The following is an 11,187-nucleotide window of genomic DNA, read 5'->3' as shown; positions in this document are numbered from 1 at the left end:
GAAGTTCAGCTCAAAAATATTATTTTTGGTCCTTCTGGAGGTGACTGTTGGGAATCTTGATGTTGGTATGAATTTGGCTAAGCAAAGCAAAGACGTGATGGAAGAGGCGGTCATGGTGCTGCATGGTTTTCGTTCCTTTAAGCTGGCCGTACATTCGTATACTTTGATTTGATTTTATAAGCTGACATACTGCAGTCATTGTGAAATCATTAGTGAGCCTACTTAAAGTGCATAAACTTCGAGTTAATATTATTTCGCATTAACACGAAAAATATATGAAAACTACCTAAAATAAGACCTATGTATCCGCAATAATACACAATGTGTCCATCTATATTTATAAGTTATGAGTAAGAAGTTAAGTGTTTTCGCTACTTAAAATGTAAGAAAATGTAAGAAAGAGTTTAGTTTGATTGGGATTTTTAATTTCGTTTCACTGACAAGTGAGACGAGTGCAGCCACCCATACTTGGCTAGAGTGAAGTAAAAGTTAGTAGATTTCTATTGCATTGTATGTGTGTGCTTTAAGCCTAATCATTTAACAAATGAAGTATAAGGTTGAGCCCGGCCGTAGGCCGGGTGATACCTAGTGTAATATATGAATGTGTCAAGAATTTTCCTATAAAATTTGAAGATGATCAGATAAAGCTACCACCATGAAATATATAATGTAATATGGCTGCAGTTAACTTGTCTGCATAAATGGTTGAAAGAAATTCATATTGTTAAGCCATGGTTGCTTCTGTTGTTTGTGAAAATGATTTATAAAAGGAAATGAGTTCATTTTTACCGTTATATGGAACATGTTTCATGCTAACGGCGGGTAATAATCCCCGATAGTTAAATGGGTAATGATCCCCATGGGAACTTGTGTTTCCCGGCCATCAATGGCGGTTGTCCGTGGCGGTAAACGATAGGTGAATATACGAACCAAGGTTTTCATACCGTGAATGAAATGGGTAATAACACCCCGAGAGCAGATGGGTATGATCCCTACAGGAACTTTCTTTCCTGACTACCGATGGAGGTTGTTTGTGCCGATAAACGATAGGTGGGTGTACGAACCAAGGTTTTCGTACCGTGAACTCATGGTTTCTCTGTGGCTATATTAATACGTGAATATATGTGTTGAATCATTGATGAATGACTTGTTGACAATTACTCATGGCTTGTTGTGACAATATTAATTTGTGAATCATGTGTTGAAATCTAGATTAAATGATTTGTTGGAAACATAATTGGTGTCATAAACTCATACGTTGAAATTCAAATGGATGAATTGTCGAAAACTTAATTTTGTTGTGAACCGATGATGTCGTAAACTGGATTATTTGCCTGAAATACTATTGATATTGTGAGCTTCTTAATTGAACATGTAATTGAATCCTCGAAGTTGTGCAAAATCTCTTGTTGTGTGTTTTTTTTTTATTAATTGGTATTTTCGCATGTTTAGAGAATGGGGGAGTATTCTATTGAGCTGTCATCACCCAAATTGACATTCCTCGAATATTTATTAGAGTTGCGCAGCGGAAGCTAGGAATGAATAGCTTAGTGATTGAATTGTTTACTTGTATTTGTTTGAAGTGTAAATTAATATCAAATGTTTCATGTATAATATTGTGAAAGATAAATTTATACCTAAGAAATAATGTTTTTTCCTGTTGATTAATTTTGATATATATATATATATATATATATATTAATTTGATTTAAATAGAAATAATTTTGTTTAGCCTTTTTCTGACCCATAATGCTTCGAGTACGGATTTCCATAAGGGTTTGACCCTGGTCTGGATCTCCCATTAAACTACCCCATAATGATTAATTTTGTTTAGCCTTTTGTTTAGCAAGAGACAGTTACTACCATTAAAGATAATTCATATCATTTAGCAAAAATATTATGATTTTTCTTAAATTGAACTTTTATGTAGTAAGGAACATTATAGTATGAGTTACTGAAGATTGGATTTTCTCATTCGACGTCTTATCATGATATGGGGCAAAGTACTCTAGGCCTAGATATTACTTCCCTCGGTTGAATGCTTCATGAAAGAGGAAGAAAAACATAGAAAATTAGATAGAAAAACTCTCCAGCTTAAAAAATCATTGATATACTTTTATTTTTGTTCAAGCTTCAACGTTCTTAATAATTTTCTAATCGCAAGTAAGATGTTTAACATTTCTAATAATCAATCCATCCTGTAAACTCGTCACATTTAAATTAATTATCAAATTTTATCATAATAGACATTACAAATCTGAAATGTTGTTGAGTAACAGAAGAGCAAGTTTAGTGTTAGAGTATCTCTTATGTATTATGCTAATTGATACGGTGGGGGGAGATAATTAAGGGAAGGTTATAAATTTATTTCCTTGTTTAATATGGTAGTTTAACAACCAAAATATGACATTTAATATTTTAAAATACTAGCATGTGTCAACGATCATTTGCTGGTACGGAGGGCACGGAGAAAATATGACACAGATAACTCGGAGCCAACATTGTTGGTGCAATTATTTGATGACAAGTTTCATCAATATTTTGGGATTAAAGATTTTTTTTTTTTGACTGAAAGGGCAAATTATATTAAGAAATGTAAAAGTCATAAAAACATGACTGCTACAAAGTACAAAAGAGCATGACTATAAGATAATCATGTCAATACATCAAATACTGACTACAAAGAAAAAACAACCTCAAGATGATAATGACAATACAACATTCCAGTTGCAAATTAGAGTGCTCATAGGTATGTTGTCAAAGATTTTTGTGTGCCTAGCCCAATTATAGAAGGTACATTTCACTGCAATCACCAGTTGGCTGATATTTCTCTTCTTACACCATAAAGTCTGTTGTTTCTTTCTGTCCACATATTCCATCAAATAGCAAAAGGAATGAAACACCAAATCTTCCTAAGCATTGACTTACCTTTCTTTGATGGCCATTCCCATAAGGTAGCCTTAACAGAATCAGAGAATACCCAATCAATTCCAAAGCTGTTCAAGAAGTAATTCCACAGTTTTGATGTTTCAGCACAGTGAAGGAACAAATGATTATTTGTTTCTTATGCTGAGTTACAAAACAAGCAAATTAATGTCATGATCAGATTTACCAGCTCTAAACATATAATCAAGAGTAGGGGCACCACTGAAGCAGAAAATCCATACTAGAAAAGAAACCTTCATGGGAATATTTGAGTTCCAAAGTTGTTAGTGAGGAAACACCAGATACCCATTCACATCCAAAGACTTGTAGCAGTTACTCACAGAGAAATCATCTCCTTCTGCATTCCATTTTCTTTGGTCTTCACCTGTTGAAACAAGAGCTGCAAGATCTCCCAAAACTTGTAACATGAGCACAATATCTCCCAACTCCTCAGAGTTCAAATTCCTTGAAAAATCCAGGTTCAAGGAAGCATCAACTGAGATACAATCACCAATAGTAGCATTCTTATTTTTTGAAAGTTTGTAAAGAGAATTATAAGTCTCTTTAAGTGTGTTATCACCAGTCCACCTTTCTTTCCAAAATAAAATCCTATCACCATTATTAACAGTGAGTGAAGAATTCTGAACAACATGATCCTTAGATTTTAAGATTCCTGCCTACAAACTATGTTTTACAGAAAATTTAGAATTCTTAAGAAAGAAGTCATTAAAGATTTTAAATTCTAATCTCTCTTGTATCGTGTTTAATAATAGTTACTTCCATGGACTTGATTATCTTTCCATGGAAATAAAATATATCGTTTTATTTGATTACGAGCTCAATCATTAGAAACCGTGAATTATATTAAGAAAAGTGTGGCTAAGATTGCTTTTGAACGGAATTTATAGGAATTTATGGAAAGACATCCCTTGTTTCCCAAAGAGCTATTTTTATGGAATATTCTTTCCTTGAAAGTGTCTTTTTTCAATACTATCAAATGCGAAAAAAATCAAGAATTTTCCCTATTTATTTTTTAACATAATGTGAAACGGTAGTTTTATTTGTTTTGGTAGTAGGAAATCATAATCCATATTTCCATCATTAGAAAGGTACATATTTACGCACATGTCCAAAATAATATTTTTTTATTAACAAAAGAGAATTACCATTAACAAAAAGAGTCTGAGATAATGGTTACATGCCTAAATTGGCTATTATCTTGAGGATTATTCCTAGTATTAACATTGATGATGGTATTTTGAGAATTCACATTACTCAGAACTCGGTTAGTACTCCATTTTTCATATAATGAATTTTTGAAAAATCTTTTTGACACAATCCTTTGAGAAACTACTTCTGGCCACGCTATCTTTTCTTTCTCTTTTCCCAAGATGAGGAATTTTTCTTCCACCTTCATTGTACATGTAGACTTTATCAAAAACCTCGGGATCAGATACTTCCATTCAACCACTGTTGATACGAATATAACTATCCATGTCTTCTCCATTAGAATTATTATTAATGTCTCCACCTTGTTGTGAGAAACTAAATATATAACATGTTTTTTCCTTAAACAGATTATCCATTATGTCTAAAGTTTCAAGCTAGTTACTCATGTTTCTCTTTTCCCTGTCATACCATGACCTATCTTTCTCAAAAAACACTCTAAGTTTATACAACCCCATTTGCACAACATTCACTTATAGAGTATTACGTATAGATATTAAATTCAAACGATTTAAAATAGTTAAAGTAGTTACGTAAATCCATATCCAATGTATAATTGTAGATTTTCACATTTTCTTCCGACTGAATCGAGTCACCGGAGGACTCCCCCACCTGCCAAGATTATGCGACACTCTGAAAATTTATATTTGACTGCTACTGCATCACATTTATCAAGGTTTTATTCGTATCTTTGATGTATACATATTGAGGTGCACTGATGCACCTTGCTCCTCTATGCTTTCCTGTAAAATCAGTAGCAAACATGATTATGTAGTAGTTAGAATCATTGTTGTTATTCAACACAGTAGAATAAGATTTTCCTTGCTTTCCTTCTTCAAAACCATACATATGTGGTATATCCAACTTCTTAACTGCCATTACATGAGTCATAATCTGAAAGGTTGTATACTTGTGATTTTGGTTTACTGTTACTGAGCACACTTTCAAACCTGACTTTTCTACCAAACCACGTAGGAATAACAAAAATATTTTCCTCGCTAATATCATCATGATAAAATTAATTTTTATGTTGAAATAAGGAAGGTGTTTCCAGACATTTTTAACAGGATCACAGTTCATGAAAAGGTGATCCAAACTTTCAACTAACTTGTTGCAGAGATATTGATATTAGGCAAGATTTTATAAATTATCTCTCCCATGCGGAGTATAACATACAAATATTTCCACAAAAAAACTTGTATTCTATGTACAACCCCCATGTTTTACATTCTCTTACAAGTACCAGACCTAACTCCATTAGTACTTGGTAAATTTTTCAGCAAGTACAGTAAGTTATTTATAAAGAGACTTGATAAAAAAATTCACTGTTTGGAGTCAGACTCCACTTTAACCTGTCCTTATTGTTAATATCAATCATAACTATTAGGATTTCTTGAGTAATTTCCTCGTCATAATACAATTTAAGCTTGTTCTTATCCCAGTCAGTTGACTTTACGAAACCTTGATCCTCAAAGGAATCCAAGGTTTGAACAATACTATTTCTCTTGGAGGCCACTTATGGATCCAGATATTTTTATCCTTTTCATTGTTAACTTCCCAGAAACTTTTTTCCTGAGATGCTGAAAGCTTTTAGCTATTACTTTAATATTAAAGTTTTTATCTAGGATGTCACCATGTGGAAAGTATTTAAGTTTAAAAATTATAGCCCGAAGAGACTTATGGTAAGACATCAGCCTCTCTATTTTATTTTGGTTATCACAACTTCGTTCATTATCTTAGTGTATCTAAAACCTAAACCCCCTTCTATTTTGGTTTTACAAATCGGATCTCACGTTTTCAACTATAACCCTTTAGATTTACCATCTTTTTTCCCCCCAGAAAAATCCCTATGAAACGAAGTAATTTTGTTCAAAATATGTTTTAATATATGAAAAGAGTTCATTTGGTAGTTTGGTATAGTTTTCACCACAGTGGATTGAAACACTGCATTAATTAACTGTCATAAAGTCATACCTAAAGCATACATATTATCATATGTCCACATAATTTATTTTGATTTACGTGATAGACTTTGGAAGTAGATAATTTTTGGGTAGCGATTTTGTGTCACAATATACGTATCGGTCAAGGGGTCGTCAAGAACCAAAATTTTGTTCCCCAGCAACATATTTTAGTTCGTAGTAACATCTTAAGGATTAGTTTACCGATTTTTGTTCATGGAACACAATTTGAAATACAATATCACATATATAAAATTAAGTTATTTAAAAAATAATAATTAGGCTACGATGCGATGTTACCGGCATAACATTTGCCATCTCTTAGCATAAACATACAACGAAGAACTAAAAGTATCCCTAACCAAGAATTTTACTTTTAAGTATGCTAACCTAGTTAGCATATTTATTTAGATAATTAACAATTTCAGCGTTCTTTTTATGATTCCAACCGATGAAGCACCAAAGGAAAATACTTATTTGGTGATTCCTATCATAGCTGAGCACTCTTTCTATTTAGCGTCCCGACAATATGTAAGGAGTGACCCATTGCTTCAACCTAGTATAGAATTAGCATGTAAACCAAAAATAAAAACAACTAGGAGTTAGGTTATAAAACTTGAATCTAAAGATATCTTTCGGGTCACAATGATTTTTTTTGTCATAAAATATTTATTAATTTACCGAAATAAGATTTTAGCTAACGATGTCGTAGACCCAGTTTGAGTTGCTAAACAAGTTTAGATCACAAGTCTATTTTTAGGTCATATTGGTAGATTTTGAGTCTCTTAATTCAGTGGAAACGTTAGGTTACAACGTTGCTTGTAAGTCAGAATGTGAATCATAAATCACTAAATAATGTGGGTCATCGGGGATTTGGAGTCCAAAAGAAAAAATTTGGATCTTGATTTAGAAGTTATCTCGTTGATTGTAATAAAAAAAAATTGTTATTAGAGCAATTATGTCTTTGTTATTAGAGTGATCCTGTCTTCGCTGTTTGGCGATTCTATCTGCACTTTCTTAGTGCTTCTTTCTTTAGATTTGTTAGTGATTTGTTATCTTGGATAGGAGATTCAACGTGTCCAATATCAAGTTCTTAATCAGAAAAAATAAGTCTATGGTTTTCTGGTTTCTCGCTACACATGAAGAATTTTTGGGAAAATTACTCCTCTCTCATAGGAGCACCTCTTTTCAAAGAAGAAAACAAATCAAAATAGTCGAATTATAATTTCGAGCTCCATTCTTTCTACAATCTCTATAACTCTATGAACAAGAATTGGGTGTTTTCGCTAGAAGGCACTTTTCTCCTTCGCGATTTATTTACGCATCACATTTTAATTGTATTTATTTCGTGTTTTTATGTGTTCGTTTTTCTTGAAAACATCATGCAAATATCTCTTATATGGAATGAAGTACTTACGGGGGTTTACTCAAAAAATACCTTTAGCGATTTCTAAAGACTTTAAAGGATTTACAAAGTATTGTGTTATTGGTTTATACTTTTAAAATATCTTTCAAAATTTATGTTAATGGTTGTCGATTGTAAAAATGCCTTCCAAAGTTTGTATTACTCGTTAAAAACTTGATAATTCAAAGACTTTGTATACTTACCTATTTTCAAGAGTTTGAATGACTTTTGTGTATATATTTGCCTTGATTAAAGTCTTGCAAAATATGTAAGATTTTGGAAGACTTTCAAAATATTTAAAAATATTTTTTATTATCTTTTATTTTATTTCATAAATGTATAGTCTACAAAACTCATATACAGTCTACAAAACCCATATGATAAATCCATATAAATTACTTCATGATATGATTAGTAATAATATTTAATTTTATTAAACATCTCTTTCAAACATCTTTTTATTTTAACTTTATTTTGTTAAAATTTAGAGAACCTTCTATATTGTTTACAATATCATACCCTCAAGTAAAGATTATCAATTAAAGTTCAGTCCAATCACTCTTTAGTGTATTATTAATTATGTTCTATGTATCTTTAGTGTATTGCTAATTATGTTATGTGTATTTACAAAATATTATTATATATTACACTCCCAAAAGCTAAATGTTTTCTGTTTGACTTATATTATCTAGCTTAAAAAAGTAAGCTATAGCTCTACCAAATAATGTGCTGCCTTCACATAACTACTATTGTATCTCATTCACAATTTTTATTCTTTATATCATTTTTCATGACTATAAAACTCTGAAAATGTGAACACTCATGTCAAAACTTGTGTTGTCAACCAATTCAAAGAAACAAATATCACCTTTCTTGACCTGATTATCTAAAACGAATTGAGACCGGCCCTTTGATATGCTTTTATCTGATTTTCCTTTATAACAATACCACACTATCCAGGTCCCTCTATCTGAAACCCGAAGAGTGACCACCAGCTCCGTTATGTTTTCCATATGCTGCTTCGCAAACCGAACAGGAACCTTCTGCATGAAAAAAAAAGATGTGCCAAAGTTAACACAATCCTGACCAAAGAGACAGTCACTTGAGGCATAATAAAATATATAAGCTCTAAAGAACGGAAAGCTTACCTCGGCTCCTCCTTTAGCATCTGAACGTCCAATAAGGACCTTGAAGAACGGATTAACAGATCTAAACTTTTTGGTAGCTTCAACTGCACTTTCTTTTTAAGCTGAATGGGTTGACATCAATTCAACTCCATCTTGATGACAATTCCCTTCACCTAATATTGCGCCCTTATCTATTACTAGAAATAGAAATTTCTCAAATCGGCTGCTTTACGGAGGGAAACTTCCGGATAACTCTTTTTGTTGAAGATATTTCAGGGTTTCCTTCATAAATTTATAGGATTCTTCTGTAAAGAATCTATACTGACAACAGTCTGACTGAAAAAAGATGCTCCATATAGGATCTTTAAGGATATCGAAGACACGGTCGACTCTGAACTGATGAACAACATCTTCACCAACGACACTCTTGCAAATTAGAGCATTATGACACTTGATAAATGAAACAGACACTAATAAATATGTAAATATATTTTTTTATTTTTAAAATTATGTGTTAATGTGTAAATATATGTAAATATATATATATATATATATTTATTTATTTTTAATATTTATTAATATTTTTTAAACTAAAGAAGGTTGTCGTATATACAATAATAATTTATTTAATTTTAATTAATTGAAGATAGTATAAGAAATAAGCAATGATAAATAACGTATTTGTATTTCTCATGCAGATTTCTATATAAAAATTGTTCTTACAACTCTCCAGGATTCTACAAATCTCTGTAAGACATTATAAGATAGCTCTGCATAACTCCACAACATTTTACCAAATTCTGTAGAACTCTCAAAAAACATTTAATTTTCATGACTTTTTTTAAATCTTTACAAATATGAAAAGGTATTTATTGAGTAAACCCTTGTAACAGGATCATTAACAAAACTTAGATTCAGAGGCAGTTTTTGAATCATTAAGCAATTCAGGATCGTGGGATTGGTTTTAGTATGTGTGATAATTCTAGGATCACAATATAAGGTTTTTGGTTACGACTCAGGTTTTTGGGACCTAAACAAACATGTCGTTATAAATTATAACTTTTTTGAGTGAGGATACAGATATAAGGTCATGAGATGTAGCTTAAATTAAATGCTGAATTTTTAATACGTGGCAGATTTTGGTCACATGTACCTGTAAATCGCGTAACTTATTTTGAGCCACGGTGCATATTTGGGGTGGACCGATGTTACTTCCAACTACACATTTAATTTCTTTTCTTCTACTTTTTGTCGCAGTCTTTTTTTTTTCTTGATAGGCAAAGAAGTCTCTTTTGCAGATAACCTCCTTTGAACACCTTACCATATCTGTTACTCGGTAGTTTAGGGGATCTAAGGCTGGTTCTTATGTAGCTTGAGAAAAACTCACCAAAACTCATTCTACAAGTTGTCTTGTCCGCATAATCATTATGCGTTAGAAAATAAAATAAAAGATACACATCTTTTACACATATTTAATTATATATATAGGCACATGCAATAGACAGAGTCCCGTTCTAGTCTCTTGTGACAACTAAAAAAAAAATCTCAACGAGACCCGCTCAATGTTTTTACGTATGTGAATGAAAAATGTGGAAGACATGTGAGTCTCTACTAAGAATAAGGCTAAGATTAATAAGTTGGGGTTGCCGAGTTATAATCAACGGTTATTATCTAGTATAGTACAATGCTGATAAAATGATAGAGATGTTAGATGACCGCACGCCGTGGGAGGCCGACCAGAGAAAAAGAAAAAACCAATTAACAAATATTACCCGCAAAAACAGTATGACCAATTTCTAACCGAAACTATCTCCCGGTCCTGCTCCTATATCTACCATGGCCCGAGCAATTATTAATCCCTGATTTTGTGAACACTAAACGGTGATCACCAAGTACAAAATGAGTGGTAACCAAGTCCGCTTGCGTGTTACTCATATATAACCAAAAAATTTAACATTTAATTGTGTACAAAATTATATTCGAATGAAATTAAGATTATGCTAAAATGTGGTTTTTAACATTAATCCAGAAGAACGATTCATTGGAATTGTTATGTGAATCGGTCAAAGAATAGTGTTGATCAGGTCATGGACTCATGCTAACAGTTTGTCCCCTCCTTCCACGTTGTATTTCTAGACACATGGCTAGTGGAATAAAACTTTTTCCTTTTTTTAAAAGAAACACAGTCTATTTATTACACCTCACTTTAGTCCCTCTGGATTTTCTAACATACTTGGCAAGTTTATCAGCTGGACCATTACAAACTCTGTTTACATATGTTACAATCCATTGAGGACGAGAAGAAATCAATTTTCTAATCTGATTTATAAGATTAATATATTCTCTTCAACAATATTTATTATAGTTTCAGACAGCTACCGCATTATCTTGATTATCCGTTTGCAGAATAAGTTTTTCACATTGTATTTGTTGCGCCCATTGTAAGCCTTCTAGAACTGCAAGTGCTTCAGCCTGATCGGTGTCTTTAGCTGAAATAACAAGAGATTTAGTAGCTACATATATTTCCCTGCACAATCACGCA

The sequence above is a fragment of the Papaver somniferum genome, chromosome 8 (assembly GCF_003573695.1).
Source record: "Papaver somniferum cultivar HN1 chromosome 8, ASM357369v1, whole genome shotgun sequence".
NCBI lineage: Eukaryota > Viridiplantae > Streptophyta > Magnoliopsida > Ranunculales > Papaveraceae > Papaver > Papaver somniferum.
This window is presented reverse-complemented; position numbering follows the sequence as displayed.